Here is a 15,196-nt window from a genome sequence, read left to right on the forward strand (position 1 = left end):
ATCCTGTCCCTTTTTCTCCCTCCTCTTTCTTCCCCCTCTTCCTCTCTTCTCTGCCCTCCCTCCCCTCTGCTCTCCCCCCTCCTTTCCTTCCCCGGCAGCCTCCCCCATCCTGCTCCCTCCCTCCCCTCCCTCCCGCTCCCCCTCCATCATCAGTATTCCGCTCCCGTCTCCGCCGCTCTCGGCTGCTCTCGGTCGCTGCCGCACCGTCCGAGGCGGGGGCCGGGGCCGGGGCCGGGGCCTGGGGGGGGTGGGGTGGGGGGAGAGCGGCGCCGGCGGCCCGCGGAGGGGGGAAGGAAGGAGGGAAGGCTGGAAGGAAGGAAGCAAGGAAAGAAAGAAGGAAAGAAAGGAAGGCAAGAAGGAAGGCGGGTGGCGGGCAGGCAGGCGAGGGCGCCGGGCCGGGCGGCAGGCGGGCGCGCGAGCCAGGAGGCAGAGCGGCCCCCCGAACCCCGCTGCTGCAGCTGCGGAAGCCCCCTCCCCATCCCGGAGCCGGGGAGGGGGGATAACGTGCGAGACTCGGGCCGGCCGCAGCCCCGCCCCCCGCGCCTCCCCGCAACGGGCCTCGCACCCCAAATCCCTGTGCCTCATTGGGGGGGTCCTCCCCCCGCGGGCCGGGCATGCTGCCTCCCGGAAGGAGACCCTTTCATCGCTGTGAGTAGATACCGAGGGGCGCCGAGCGGGGGCGGGAGGCGGAACAGCGGGGAGCGGGTGGGGGACATTCTCTAATTAGGGGACAGTGGTCTTAGGCCTCCTCCGGGATGGGGGGCGGCGGCAGAGGACAGTGGGCGGGGTCTGATGGAGAGCCGAAGCGGGTGGGGGAAGTAGCCAGGTGGGGGTTCTCTGAGCCAAGCGAGTTCTGTGTTGGGGGGTTCACAGCTGCCTGGGGACGGGTCGGGTGGGGGGTGCACGTCTGGCGGTCGCTGCGTATCCAGCTGTGGGGTTGAGGATGTAGGCTTGGGATGGGGGTCTCCTGAGCGTAGGTAGGTCTGGGCCCCCCTTTCTGGGGCGGGAGTCCGGGTACTTCTCCTCCATTGCCCCTCCCACCCTCCACACCGCTGCTGCTTGGGATGGGGGGGGCACGCCAGTAATGGGGAGGGGGGGAAGAGGCGGGCACGGGGTTTCCTTGGTGACCGCGCCTGGCAGGAGCGGTTGCCTTGGCAACCGGGGAGAACCGGGGAGTTTGGGAAGTGTGGATGGGAAAGACGGAGGGGGTGACTGGGAAGCAAGACAACCCCTCCCCAATCTTAAGCCATTCTCCCTCTGGAGTCCCCCGACCCCTTGATGGTGGGCAACTGAACCCCTGCCCCGCCCTCTTCCCAAGACCCTCTTCCTTGACTCCATTCTGCTCTGGGGCCCTCTATCCTTGGGCACGTGTCTCGCTGGGACCACTGCCTCCCTCCCCCGTCCTTAGCCTTGGCCTCTTGGGCACCGCCCCTCCCCCCAGGTGCTGCCCTCCAGAGGCTTCCCACCCTCACACCTGCTCTTCCAGGACTTTCTAACTGCACCTCACCTTCCCCTCAGGATTCTCTCACCCCTCATCTCTGACTCCCCACCTCAGATGCCTTCCTCCCTTGACCCTCTCCCCAGGACACCCCAACTTTAGCATCTCTCAGCACTCGCAGCCTCTCTCTCTTAGACGCGTCTCTGTCTGGGACCCCCTCTATGACCTTTCTTCACACAGAGCCCCTGTCTCTTTACCCCTGGGAGCCCCCGATCTCAGACTCTCCAGTACTAGGGCCCTTCTCCCTGGAACCTCTTTCTCCAACCCTCGGCTCCTCCCAAGTCCCCATCAGTCCAGGAAGCCAGAGGCCCAGGCTCTATCCAGGGTTCCGCCCACGTTTTCAAGCCCCCTCTTCCATGGGCTCTTCCCCTGGGCCAGGGGCCCAGCCAGTCTCAGGGCGGGGTCTGAGTCTGGCTGCCCTGGATGCTTCATCGCCCACCCACCCTATCCTCTTCTCTCTGCCACTCCCATCTTGACCCTCGTCTCCCCACCCCCACCTCGCTGCTCCTCCTAAGCACCCTCCCCTTCTCCCTGCCCGGCTCCCTGCAGCCTCAGCCCCACTCTCCTGAGGACACTTTCTCAGGGTGGGGAAATCCCCCGGGGAGAGCCCAGCTGGGAGGGGGGAGGGGACAGGCGCCTCAGGGCTGCCCCTCAGCCCCCTCCCTGCCCCCCCCAGCTGGGAGCTGCAGTGGAGCCTCCGCAGAGCCCCATTGCTATGCGCCTCACATCCCAAGTCCCAGCCGCGCAGCCGCCAGACAGGAACTCAGGCTCCAGCGGCAGCTGGGAGTAGCCAGAGTCGCTTCCCTCCTGGTCCAGGCAGCCGGCAGCAACCTCTCCCCCCTAAAAACTCCCCACCCCCCAGGACCCTGGCCAGGATCAGCCCCTTCCTCTTCCTGTAGCATCTTCTGGCTCCTCGCTCCTTCTAAGGAAGCCTCCTCTTCTCCTTCCCACCTTCCTCCTGCTCTTCCCTGGGTCCCATCTAATCTTGGCCGGCTGATTGTCCAAATGCACACTCAGAAAGGAGGGTCAGGGAGCAAAGCAGCAGACAGGCATGAGAGACTCTCAGACAAGGCAGGGAAGGTGGGACCCAGAGAGATGGAGGCCCAGCCACAGTGAGATAGGGGCCCCAACTCCCAAACAGACACACACACACAATTAGAGAGCCAGACAGACATGGTTACTTAATTTCCAAAAGAAAGGGAGAGTCAGGGAGACAGGGCAACTCCATCTGCACACACACAGGAGCGACAACCAGCGGGCCAGGCAGAGACACAGGGAGCCACAGACTCAGGGATGGTGGGGACAAACGCAGGGTGCTGGCAAGAAGGATCCAGAGAACACTGGCCACCAGGTGTGGGGGTGGGGAGGATGGAGGCATAGTATGTGACTTGTCAGAGCAACCAGAGAGACCAGGGTCAGCCATAGGCGGAGGGTGGGAACGTGTGAGAAAGACACAGAGGCACGCGTAGGCGGAGGGTGGGCAGAGGGGCGCGAGCACACACACACACACACACACACACACACACAGTCATTCACTGGCAGCCAGAGACCCAGATGTGAAATCGGAGACCCAGTGACACATGCAGCTGTGGTACCCAGAGTAAGCCAGAGAGACCGGCTGAAAGACCTGGAGTCTCGTGCATACACAGAGACCTGGGGGGAGAGACAAAGGCAGCTCCTCATGGAGAGAGCCGCTGGCCCGCGACCTCCCACTCACAGAGAGACACAAAGGAAGAGGCTCTAAGGTGGACTCAGAGCTACAGAGGTGCAGCCCCACTGGCAGCAAATGCAGTTGCACCCAGAGAGAGCCCAGTGTGGGGGGCACCCGTGCTGTGTGTGCTGGAGGGACAGCCAGCCCCATCAGACCCAAGCAGTCCCCCTTAATCCCTCCTAGAGGCGGTTAAGAGAATGCTCCCGCGGCAGAGGGCTCCCAGGGGGTGTCCTCAGGATTGGAGATTTCTGGTGTCAGAGGGCCACTGACACATCTCTTGAAAGCAGCCAGAGCTAAGCACACTCGAACAAGCGCACAGAGGCCACAGAGTGAGAGGCAGATCTTCAGGCCGAGGTGCTGTGACAGGGAGGGGAAGTGCCAAATTCTCAGCCTCTTAAGCGCCCTGGCTCAGTCTCTGGCCATGGTCCCCACCTCTGTCTGCTCTTCTCCCCACCCTCATTGCTCACCTGTCCTGCCTGCTGGGATCTTCATCAGCCCTCCCCTCTTTCACCCCTTCCCCATGTCTCTGGCCCAGCATCTGTCATAAGGTGTTACCTGGGCTTCCTGTCTATGAAGCCGCTGGGTCTCCCACCCCACCCCACCTCACCCCACAGCCCAGTGCCTTCCTGTCCTCACTCATCTGTCTGTGCCCTGGACTCATTCATCACGCTTTCTCTCTCCCACCCCATCTTCTGCGAACCGCCTCTATTTCCATCTCAGCCCAGCACCATCTCTGCTCCTGTGTCAGTCTCCCTCTCATCTTCTTGTCCCCTCCTCCTTTTGCCCCGCACTCACTTCCCCACATCCCTGTGCACATCCACTGGTGTCATCCTGTGGGCCATGAATTTATTTCCCCTAACGCTATCAAAACGTTCAATTTGTTGCCAACATTTTCCCCCCCAAAATTAGCGATTTCACATAGAAATCTATTCTCATCACAAGAAAAGAAATTTGTGACTGTATGAGTGTGTGATGATGGATGTTAACTAGGCTTATTGTGGTGATGATTTCGCAAATATTGAATCATTATGTGGTACACATGACACTATGTAATGTTGTGCCAATGGTATCTCCAAAAAGCCCAGACTATCAGCTCTTTTGAAACAACCGTTCCTCCCCCGGGGAGCAGTGGGCTGTGCTCAGGTGCAGGCCACCTCCTACTCGCCTCTCATCTGCCTCACCCATAGGTCTCACCGGCCCCTCTACCCCTCCACCTCTGTTGTTTCCTCTTCTCTTTGCCCTCCACATGGGACTCCTGTTGCCCTGTCACTCTCTCCACACTCCTTCCCTTGGTTTCCTTCCAAAACCTGAGCCTCTTTTCCAGGCCTCTCAGCCCACCCTTCTCCCTCCATCATCCCCAGGCAGTTTTGTCCCAGCTCCTAGCCTCCCTGTAACTGTGCCCTGCTTCCGCCTACACTGCCTCCCTGCCAGGCCCAGGATGGGAAGACTTGTAAGACCACCAGGGTGCAGAGCACACGCAAGTGCCCCATGGTCACTGTGGCCCCTCGCTATGTTCTTGTGTCAGCACGGCATGAAGCCACCATGGTCAGCCTGCCCTCAGCTGGCTGACAGACCCCACACTCTTGTCCCTCTGGAGCTGTGTAGGATCCGATGCACGGCGCAAGCAGGGGTAGGTTTCCCTGTGTGGTGGTGGGGAGGGGGCACCTTTGGAAGCTCATCAGAGAGCGGGTCTCGGAGGACCCCGGGTGAGCTCAGTGCTTCTCATCAAAGTACAGTAATGGGCCTGGGGCTCCGGTCAGAGGCGGGGCTTCACTCGGTCCCACCTCCAGGCCAGGGTTCCGATGACCACTCAGGCCCGCATTGGTCCTTCACATCACCCTGTGGGAGGAGGGGGCACAGCTGTGCGTCCTCTCTGGAAGGGTGGAGGGGCAGCTCATCTCTCAGTTCAGGAGCCGTCCATCCCCAGTGGGGAGATGAGAGTGGGATGGGTCTGCCAGACAGGGGGATGGCAGGAGAGTAAGAAGAGTGGCAGGATGCCCCCTCGTTGCCTGGAAACCTACCGGCAACTGTTGTCATGACAGGTGGAAGCGGAGGGGCTGCATGGGAGGCCTAGGAGATGGTCTGTCTGGGCCCTGGTGGGGTGGACAGACAGGAGTCCGCCTCAGGGGACTGCTAGGTCCCCAAGAGGGCTGCTGAGAGGGAAAAAGCTGGGTCCTGGTGGGGGACTGAGGAGCCTGTGTATGACCCAGACACGGAGGAGAGAGGGAGTATGAGTGAGCTGGGGCAGGGGGGCAAAGCCCAGGCCACTCCTGTCTCAGTTGTGTCCCCCTGAACTCCTCAGTCCACATCCCTGCCCGGGAAGTTGAGCGCAGGCCCCAGAGCTCTTGTTCAAATACTGCCACAAAGGTCAGAAAGCATTGCCAGCTCCAGCTCTCCGGGAGGGGCAAACCCCAGGCAATGAATGCAGAGATTTGCCCTCCTCTGGCCTAGAACCCCCACACACGGGGTGGAGAGAGTAATAATGAGCTCACACCCACTGAGTGCTTCCCAGGAGCCAGGCTCTGTGTTGAGCACCCTGTGTAGTTTGTCTGTCTGTTTACACCTCACGGCAGCCTTGTGAGGGAGGCACCATTATGATCGTTAATGTGACATATGGGGAAACTGAGGCCCAGAGCCATGACGCCCCTTGCCCAAGATCACATGGCTGGAAGTGGCAGAGCTGGGACTGCAAACCCAGGCATTGGCCTCCCCCAGTTGAGGCCCAGAGAAGGGAACACACTTCTCCATGTGGAAATAGAATCGCTGATAATAACCATTAGATTTTTACTAACAGCCAACACATAGAAGATCAGACTTTCAAATAGACAGTGGGGTTGCTGGAACTCTGGCCTCTCAATCTTCTTCGTGCTCTGACAGCCCCAGAGGGGAAAGGACCCCCCCCCCCCCCCGTTCGGCTCTCACAGTTGCCTGTCCTTATCTAGGTGGAGGATCCAATCCATGTCCAGCTGGCAGGGGCAAGGCCTCTCAGGTGCCTCTAAGAGCCCCCCAACCTGTAATGAATGACTGCCAGAAAGGCTGGATTAATGTATGGGGAGTGATGGGGGACAGTCACAGAATGAGGCAAAGATTTGTTCTTCTGACCCAGAGGGAATAAAGGATGACCTTTAATATAGTAGCTGTCATTAGACTGGACAGGTCACCATGACTCCCCACCAAACTAGGTGTCATCATCTTCACAGACAGAGCCTGGGGGGCAGGAGGGGGATGCCAGCAAGAAAGTAGCAAGTCAGAGTTGAAGCCCAAGGTTCCTGACACCAACTCTCTTTCCGCCTCCCCCCCAAGCAGGAGCACCAGTGTGACGGGTGTGCACAGTTATAGAATCACTTTATTGGCCGCTTCTCTTTAAAAAGAGCAATGTGTGTGTGTGTGTGTGTGTGTGTGTGTGTGTGTTTAATTTTATTGGGGAACGTTGGGGAACAGTGTGTTTCTCCAGGGCCCATCAGCTCCAAGTCGTTGTCTTTAATCTAGTTGTGGAAGGCGCAGCTCAGCTCCAAGTCCAGTCGCCGTTTTCAATCTTTAGTTTCACAGCCCAGCATCCCATGTGGGAACTGAACCGACAACCTTGTTATTGAGAGCTCTCGCTCGAACCAACTGAGCCGTCCGGCGCCCCTATTGAGCGCTTTTTATGTGCAGGGCACCACACTCGGCCCACCACAGGTATTGGACCACCAAAGCCCTGCCGCCTTGGGAGGTAGGTTAGCTATTTTCCCTGTTCTAAAAATGAGCAAACTGAGGCCCTGAGAGGTGATGTCTCCTTCCCAAGGCCACAGGGCTAGTCTCTGTGGCAGTTGAGGTTCTGACTGGGTCTGGCACACCCCTACACAGAGCAGGGGGCAGGGCGGAGGGGAGGTGGTTATTCATCCGGAAATAGAATGGGCAGCGAGGTGCCCTTCGAGGCCCGTGGCTCCTTGCTCCTCAGCTTGTGTTCCGGGCCACATCCTCTGGGGAGATCTCAGCCCACCATGAGCCACCCAAACACCAGCTCAGCATCTGCACCTTCACAAGGTCCCCAGGTGATCTGGGCGCACATTGATGTCTAAGAAGCACTGCTCCGGTTCAAGTAGTTTTTCACTTTTTATTGCTTTTAATAGTAATGCTCTTTTAACACACGAAATAGTTGTGCACCACCCATTCCCACCCCAAGACAGGCAAGAGATCTCAGCCTCGCCCTTCCTGGGGACAGCAAGGTGAGAAGGAGCCAAGGAGGCCAGCTCGCACCATGCCCCTCCTGGCCTGCAAACTCAGCCTCACACACCCCTGCAGAAGCCTTGGCAATGACCTTGGCAATGGCCACTATTTTCAAAACCACCCACACCAGGCCAGGTCCTAGCTCTCTCCCGGTAAATTGAATTAAAGGGAGTTAAGTTGCCCCCATCTCCCAGAGGGGCCTGCCTCTGTCTGGGTGTCCCTGCACAGCCAGGACCTTGGCCTCCCCAATATGCCCTTCTGTGTAGTGGGGCTGCTGTGGCTCCTCCCCCCGGAGGGGTCGGCATGTTCCCTGTAAGAGCCCAACAGGGCAGCTAGGCTGGGCGGCAGAGCAGAAAGAGTCCCAGCTTTGGGGACTCAAGCAGAAGCAGTTCCAAGCGCCACTGGGGTTTAGCTGGGACGTCCTGGGATGGCCGTGCCAGTGGCTAGAACCACACTGTCCAAGACAGTAACCACCACAGTCATGTGTGGCCATTGATTAAACTAAATTAATACTTCAGTTCCTCGGTCACACTTACCGCAGGGCAGGGGTAAGAGCACCGTCGCCACACGTGCTGGTGGCCACCATATTGGACAGTGCATTGTGTTGCGGATGGCGACGCATCAAAACATCGCAATGATTGCATACTGGCGGGTAAACAGCTGGTGCTCTAAGGCCTTCATATAGTGAGTGTCTGGTCATAAAGTATCTTATTAATTCCCATGTCGCCGATGAGGAAATGGAGGGATCGCAAGACACAGTTCCTAGCACTCTGTCAGCACGTCCTGTTTTACAGAGAAGGAAATGGGAGCCCAGGGATGACGGCAACCGGTCAGGCTTGTGTCCCTCCGCCACTGCTCCCCAGTCAGGCCTACAAGCAAAGATTGGGCTGGGCGGCCTGTGTCCAGGGACCTCTCCATTCTCTTCCCCCAACTTCCTGTCCTCTCTCTCCCCTTTCTATAAGAAGAGCCTGGCCCCTCCCTCTCCATCACCTCTTACATCTCTTCTATGTTCTGCCTTTGTAAAGTTCTGCTTTCACTGTAGTTTTTCATTAATTCCCTCCTCTCCATCCCCATGGCCCCAGCAGTGGCCTTATCCTCTTCCCCAGACCCTTGGCCCAGCTCCTCCCCGGCCTCCAGCCTCCCCTCTCCAGTCCCCTCAGAGGGGTCTTTCTAACCCAGAGGTGACCCTGCCCTCCCCTGTCACAGCACCCCCCCCAACACCCCAGCCTCTCAGCCTGCTGTGGAGGTGGCACTGTAACTGGGCTGGACACCATGCAGCTCCCTGACCCCCTCTACCTCTCAGGCCCCCAGGCCTTCGCACACGGGTCCTTCCCCTTCCTGCTTGTCCTCAGGTCTTAGCTGCGACATCACCTCCGCGGGCCAGGGGCAGTGCCTGGCTGAGATGGGCCCGGGCCCCCACCCGTGCTCAGCCTCTCCCTTAGCCTTTGAACATCTCCCATCTGTACCACTAACTCCCTAAAGACAAAAAAAAACAGGTCTCATTGGCCCCTGTGCACCGGGTGCCAGCAGGGGACCCAGCATGAGGTGGGGCGCTTGCCAGCTCTTTCTTCATTCAGCAAGTATTGACTTGTGGGGGGTCAGTGTGTCCTAGGCACTGGGGACGCAGTAGGCACTGGCCACACAAAACTCCCTGCCTGGAGAGCTCACCTTCTAGTGGGGAGCTATCTAGACAATAAACAGAACAAATCGCTGTCTGTCAGGGGATGCCAGGCTGTAGGAAGGCTGCGAAGAAAAGAAAGTAGAGGAGATGGAGGTGGGGGCAAAGAAACCCTCTCCAAGGTGGCATCGGAACAGAGACTAGAAAGGAGACCGAGAGAGCCTGTTAGATAGCTCAGAGCAGAGGGAACAGCAGGCGCAAAGGCCCTGAGGTGGGAGTGGGCCTGGTGTATGGCTGGAGCCTGGGGCAAGAGCCACCAGCCAATATTTGTTAAATGAGCATATGAAAGACCAAATAAAAGACCAGTCAGTGTTGTATATACCGCCTTTGTTGACTTTTTTTTTTTTTTTTTTTTTTTTTTAGTAAAGAAAGACCAGTTAGTGCCTCTGAGTGGAGAGTTGAGGAAGATAGGAGAGGACCATCCCCCTCCTCCAATCAAGTCACCCCTCCCCAGCTCCACCTCTGCCCCTGAGAAGCTTGGTCCCATCGCCTAGTGGCTGGTCACCTGGGCAGGTCCTGAGCTGACTCCCCAGCCCTGTGTCCTCATCAGCAACTATGAGGGGCCAGGGCAGTCCTTTTCCCAGGGTTCTTCTATCTTAAATGTTAGGGGCCTGTCAATTCTCAGGGCTTTGGGGTTGATTTGATCTTTAGAAACATTTAGGACACGGGCTGGCTCAGAGGGACACACATGTGAAATTGTTTCATCCATCCCCAAAGCCTGTGCCGCCTATACCCTCCCCCCACACCTCAACAGCTCCCCTCCTTGTGCATATGACAGGCATCCAGAGAGAGAAGCATCAGCTCTCCCTGGATTATATGTCTCCCCACCTTCCTGGCTCCAGGCTCCACTTCTGCCTCAGTCCCTCACAGTTGGGAAGTTCTAACCTCCATCTGTCTTGCTGCGATGGCAGTCAATTTCCTATCTTTTCTCTCACCTTCTGAACTTCTTCCCCCAAAATGAGTATTCCTGACAGGAATGTTCCCTGCCTCCCTTTTCTCCTCGCCCCACCTCCCCTGGGCCCCCCGAGTTTCCAATCTGCCATCTACCTGAATCCTTTCCGGCACAGTGCCCGGGATTTCTCAGAGCTTGGGCTGAGGAGAATGGTAGGCCTCCGGCCCAGGCCTCGAGCTCCTGGACCTCCATGCCTCTGCCTTCCTATGGATCTGCACTTCTCTGTCCGCCGGCCCCCTACAGTCTCCCCACCGCCACCCCCAAGCACATACTGCTCTCCAGTTTTTGTCTTTGTTTCTGTCTCACTGTGTCTCTGCCCCTTTCATACCTCTCCTCTCTTTGGGGCCTCTTGCATCTGTCTGCTTTGTCCCTTGCACCAGCTGGGGGTGAAGAGCAGGTATGCTGTGCTGAGGCCTCTCCCAGAGCACTGGGATGAGAAAGGCAGGGTGGTGACCTGGCCAAGTTCTGGACCTTGGGTTCCAATCCCTGCTGTCCCGTGCAGGCTGTGTGACCCTCAGCCAGTGCCTACAGCCCTCTGGGTCTGTTTCTCCATCTGTAAAATGGACACAAGAACAGTTGCCTCCTCCTAGAGCCACAGGGAGGAACCAGTGGCCCAAGGCGTGCACCATGCTTATTAGTGTGGCACTAGACACGTAGCAAGTACTTGGTTAATGCTTGCCATCACTATTAGGGGTTCATGGGTGGGGGTGGGGGGCATCACAGAGGGCAGGTCACAAAGCCTCTGCAGCAGGGTGTGGAGCAGCGGCGGGGTTGTCACATCCTGTGCAGTGGGGATGAAGGCAGGGGCTTGTGGGCGCACAGCTGTTGAACAACATACTCCCCAGGGGACCTCCGTGGGGATTTTTGCAGCCATCATGACAAGCTTGGGGGTCCCTGGGGTCCCTTGACCCTGGCGTGGCCAACCAGGAGGGGCCAGTTCCTAGCTGTGCGTTTGGCCTCTGTGCCTCAGCTTCCCCACCTGTGCAGTGGGGATAATAGCAGCCTACTCTCAGAGGACAAATGGGGGAACTACAGAGCAGTGCCTGGTCAGTGTCGGCCGTGTGGCAGACGTTACCGCTATTGGTAGTGGTGTTATTTAAGGAGTTGGTACAAATTAGAAGCATACACGGTGCCTGGCTTTGGGAACATGCTCAGAAGAGGAAGGGTGAGCCAGCACTCCTGTCGTGGGTGGTGGAGGGGTGTATCTGGGGACAGCCGAGTCCAGACTCACAGTCCTACCTAGGAGTGTAGCTCACAAAAGTGGTATCTGAGCTGCAGCTCCCTTCAGGGCATGGCATTTAGTGGGGTGCACTGGGGACCTGCTGTTTGGAACCTGGACTATAGTATCTGGGCAGGTCGTTGAGCTGGGGTCAGTGGTGTTTGCGGCCTGTGCATGTGCTGCTTCCGCTGGGCAGGCCTCCTGGGTTGGAAAGGGACCTCAGGATCGGGATAAGTCTGAGGCGTGAGCCTGAGGTGAGCACCTGCTGGAGTGTGTCCTGGGCTGGTGTGCAGAGTGGGGGTCGTGGCTGGGCAGGTGTGCCTCAGTGTGATTATGTGAGGGAATGCGGTGTAACTAGGGAGAAATAGGGACTAACAGCAATGATAACTTATCCGTTCATTCCTGATGTTTGCTGAGCACCTGCCACGTGCCAGGAACCATTGCAGATGCTGGGAACCAAACCTCGCACAAAACAGACGCAGCCCCTGCCCTTGGGGTGCTCACACTCCAGGGTGTGGGCTTATAAGAGGTCAGGTGGCGAAAAACAATATATAGAAAAATAAAGCAGTGAAGGTTCTGGAGAGGGGTGGGGGGGTGAGGGCTATGTGATGCAAGGTGGTCAGGGTGGCCTCACTGAAAAGGCCACATCTGAGTAAAGACCCAAAAGGAGACAGGGACAAATGGGGAGGAGAGGACCAGGCAGAGGGAAGAGTGAGTGCAAAGGCCCTGAGGCAGGCATGTACACAACCTGTTGTGGAAGCGGAAGAAGCCAGGGGGGCCTGAGGTGGTAGAATGAGGAGCAGGGGGAGGATGTAGGAGCTGAGGTCACAGAAGCCCCCGGCCTGGGGCGAGGGGTCTTGTAAACCAGTGATGTCTCTGCCCCGACACCCTGGTGAGATAGACGGAGCAGGAGCGCCTGCTGAGCAGAGGAGGGCAGGGTCCGATTTGGAAGTTGACAGGACTCTCTGACTGGCGTGGAACAGACTGGGAGGGTGGCAAGGGTAGAAGTGGGGAGACCACTGAGGAGGTGCCTCGGATCATTGGGAGGATGGTGGCTGGGCCAGAGTGACGGCCTGGGGCGGGAGGGGGTGAGAAGTGGCTGCCTGCCTTGTAAAGTGGAGCTGTGTACGGAGCACTTAGCTAGTCAGTCCCTCAAAGGCCCGAAGAGACAGATACTATTATTATCCCTGTTTCACAGCCTTTTCCTGCAGCTCAGAAAAATGAAGTCCGTGGCCTGAGGCCGCATAGCAAGTAAACAGCGGACCCAGGATTCAAACTCAGGTCGTGGGACTGGAGCATGGTGCTGTCCTCTGTTCTTTCTTTTTTTTTTAAATGTATTGGGGTGACATTGGTTAGAATGTGCTCTCCTCTTGCTGCTTCTCTTTTGTGGCCTGTGGGTGTCCTGGCTTTGAGGGTGAAGGTAGCATTTGTCAGCACCTATACCAGTGTCTGCACGTAGTAGGACCTCAGAAAATATTTGTTGCATGGATGGATGGACTGACGGTTGGGTGAATCAGATGAACAAATGCAACCTCCCTGCCCATTTTACAGAAGTGTATGAGGAGGCAGATATCAGGACCAGGCTGGGGTCCAGGGCAGAGAGCTGCATGTGGACATGGGTTTCTGTGCGGCATGAATGGGAGCTGGCCCTCAGCGGAAGGGCTGGGGTATTGGTGATATGGGCCCCAGTTCACTGGTATATCAGGGGTGGGAGTTGGAGTAAATGGCTGTGCAGTGTGGTGGGAGCCTTTGGAATCTCCTGGGGAGCACCGTGTGCTAGGCTGTCTACCCTAGGGCTGGGGGACAGGTGCAGGAGGGGTGCTTGTGGCCAGTGGAGGGAGGGGGCCAGCGGTAGTCCTGCCTGGTTATGCAGCTGATGAGGCTGTCTGTGCCACGAGGCCAGGCTTGGCATGGCCCAGACCCTCCTCCCTGGGCAGCCCAGCCGTCAACGTCCTCCCCCTTACTTCCTCGACCTTCCCTGCTGCCCAGAACCAATGGGTTAATTAGATAACGGAGCCTTTGATTAGCGGAGGAGGGGGAGGCCTGGGAGGACTGGAAAGGAAGGGGGGCCGAGGAGGAGGGGAGGCGCCCTCCCCGTTCAGGAGAGAAAGGCAGAGGGAGGGGTGAGAGGGAGGGAGCTGAGGCACAGCTTGGCTCTGCACTGCCGTGTGACTAGAAATTGTAATCGCGGAGAAAGAGAGAGAGAGACAGACAGAGCCTGGCTGAGAGAGACCAAGACAAACGGACAGACAGAGAATCTGACTGAAACCGGCTCCCAGACACAGAGAGGGTGATGGGGACCGAGCGAGAGTGAGGAGGAGATGGAGGAGAAGGAGAGAGGGGGCCTGGTGGTCCCAAGGGAAGCCAGACAGTGAGGGGGGAGCCTGAAGAGGGGGTTGAGGCCTGAGGACAGGAACAGCGACCTGAGGTGGAGGGGCTGGGAAACAAAAGAAGGGGGCTGGGGTTGGCGGCTGGAGAGAAGAGAGGCTGGCAGTGGGGGGGAGAGTCGAGGTAGAGGTGGGGGTGGGGGTAGGAGACAGGAGGAGGCGAGCAGGGAGGGGAGAAGACTGCTGCAGTGGCCTGTGACAGCTGCCCCCCCAGGGGTGGGAAGGGCGACAGGAGGGGGGGGCGCGGGGAGACCCAAGAAGCTCCTGCGCCCCCCCCAGCACAACCTGGACAGGAAGTCCCAGAGAACTGGGGAGGCACAGCCCCTGGCGGACTGGAGCATGTGGAGGAGGGGGCCTGGGGCGCAGGGAGAGGCCCAGCGGAAGCCGAGCCACCGGGGTGAGTGTCCCCCTCTCTGGTCGGGGGACAAGGACAGAGATGGCCGAGGGCACAGGAGGGAAGGGGAGGGAGGCCCAGCCGCTGCAGGAGCTGTGATGGGGTGGGGGCTGGTGGCAGGAAAGGTGGGGACAGATGTAGAGGTAGAAACTGACTGGCAGGCATGGACCTGCGGTGGGCTCTGCAGGCTCCCATGGCCCCAGGGGCATCCTGGCCTATGGGTCCCCCAGCCTCAAATCCTGGCCCTGGTGGGCTCTACCAGTCTTATGAGGAGGGACCGGAGTGGTGGGCTAAGGACAGGAAGGAGAATTGTCTCCCTGTCACACTCGGGGAAGCAAAGACTCCACAGCCCTCACATCAAATAGAGGCACACACAGCCCCAGCCCTCCAGGGAGAAAAATGAGTCCAGGATACAGGCAGAGAATAAACCCCCTCTCTCTCGTCCCTGTCTCTGTCTCCGTCTCTGTCTGTCCCTCTGTCTCTGTCCCTCTGTCTCTGTCTAGCTCTCGCTTGCACACTCGCACTCAGGCACACAGACATGCACATGCATTTTGATCTGAGTAGAAATGATCTAGGAAACCGCAGAACGAGAGAGAATGTGTGTGTGTGCACGCACATGTGCGCGGGGCCTGTGTCGGTGGGTCTGAGTCCACTGTGTGAGGGCGTGCCCCGTCGCTGCTGGTGGTGTGAGTGGGCAGACAGCTCATGGGGAGCTCTTTGGTCAGCCTGGCGGAGCAGAGCCTGCCGGCCCGCGTGGGTGCATCTGTGTGTGCCCTACACTGCATGGAAGGGGGGCTGGGAGCCAGAGGATGGCCCCAAGGCCACCATCCCCTTCCATCCCCACCAACCAGCTCCGTGCACTGGGACAAGCCGCTTTACCTCCTAGCGCCTCACTCTCCTCATCTGTAAATCGGGCCCCTTCCTCCTCTGGTTATTGTAAGGCTTCTTTCAGTGAGACAGCAGTGGATGGGGTCTGGTGCATGGGAAAGGCTTACGCAGAATTCCAGAGCCGGTGTTATTATTGTTGTTGTTATTGTCGCTATTAGTTTATCTTCCTTTCCCTCTCTTGTCCTGTGGATGTAGGGGTGGGAAGACCTGACCCCACACTACCCACCTCCTCCAGAACTCAGGCACAAGGTCCCCAGCCC

At 58.4% G+C, this 15,196-nt stretch overlaps 1 protein-coding gene across 3 annotated transcripts in view; it reads left to right on the forward strand.

Annotated features, from left to right (window-relative positions):
• The first annotated feature begins 241 nt into the window (after nt 1–241).
• LRRC4B (leucine rich repeat containing 4B) overlaps nt 242–15,196 on the forward strand; it is a 34,577-nt gene continuing 19,622 nt past the window's right edge. The window contains exons 1-2 of one of the 3 annotated variants that reach the window (XM_074315506.1): nt 242–648; nt 13,934–14,051. The gene's annotated coding sequence lies outside the window, so the exon portion shown is untranslated. Of the gene's footprint in view, nt 649–13,808; nt 14,052–15,196 lie in introns of those variants that run through there. The other 2 variants (XM_074315505.1, XM_019741580.2) reach the window with 2 other exon arrangements.

Source organism: Rhinolophus sinicus, linkage group LG11 (genome assembly GCF_036562045.2).
Source record: "Rhinolophus sinicus isolate RSC01 linkage group LG11, ASM3656204v1, whole genome shotgun sequence".
Lineage (NCBI taxonomy): Eukaryota > Metazoa > Chordata > Mammalia > Chiroptera > Rhinolophidae > Rhinolophus > Rhinolophus sinicus.